This window comes from Chaetura pelagica, unplaced genomic scaffold, assembly GCF_000747805.2.
Source record: "Chaetura pelagica isolate M959 unplaced genomic scaffold, ChaPel_1.0 scaffold2340, whole genome shotgun sequence".
NCBI classification, from domain to species: Eukaryota; Metazoa; Chordata; class Aves; order Apodiformes; family Apodidae; genus Chaetura; species Chaetura pelagica.
In genome coordinates this window covers 9,281-9,829 of record NW_009951771.1, presented here as the reverse complement: position 1 = coordinate 9,829, position 549 = coordinate 9,281, and positions in this window count along the sequence as shown.

Here is a 549-nt window from a genome sequence, read left to right as displayed (position 1 = left end):
AGACCCCCTGCCACCTCTCCCAGCGCTTCGTGCTGTGACTAGAAACCTCCTCCCTTCCCTCTGTTCCCATCTCAGCAACCTGGGAACATCTGGGGGGGCTCTGGAGGAGGGAGGGGGTGCATCCCCCAAATTTGGGTGGGGGTCCCACCTTAGAGGGGTGCTAAGTGTCCCCCCCTCCCCCCTGAGACCCCCTGTCACCTCTCCCAGCTCTTGCCAGTGTGACCGGAAACCTCCTCCCTTCCTTATGTTCCCATCTCAGCAACCCAGGAACACCTGGGGGGGGCTCTGGAAGGGGAAGGGGTGTCCCCTGCAAGCTGGGGTGGGGGTCCCATCCCAGAGGGGTGCTGTGCGTGTCTCCCCCCTCCCCCCAAACCCCCCGTCACCTCTCCCAGCTCTTGCCAGTGTGACCGGAAACCTCCTCCCTTCCCGTCCCGGCGCTTTCGCCCCGTCAGCTCCCGGGGCGCGGGGGCAGGTCGGGGTGTCACCCACCCCGTGTCTGTGTGTCCCCCCCCTCAGCCCCCCCCCCCCACGCCGTCGGCCCTGTCGCAG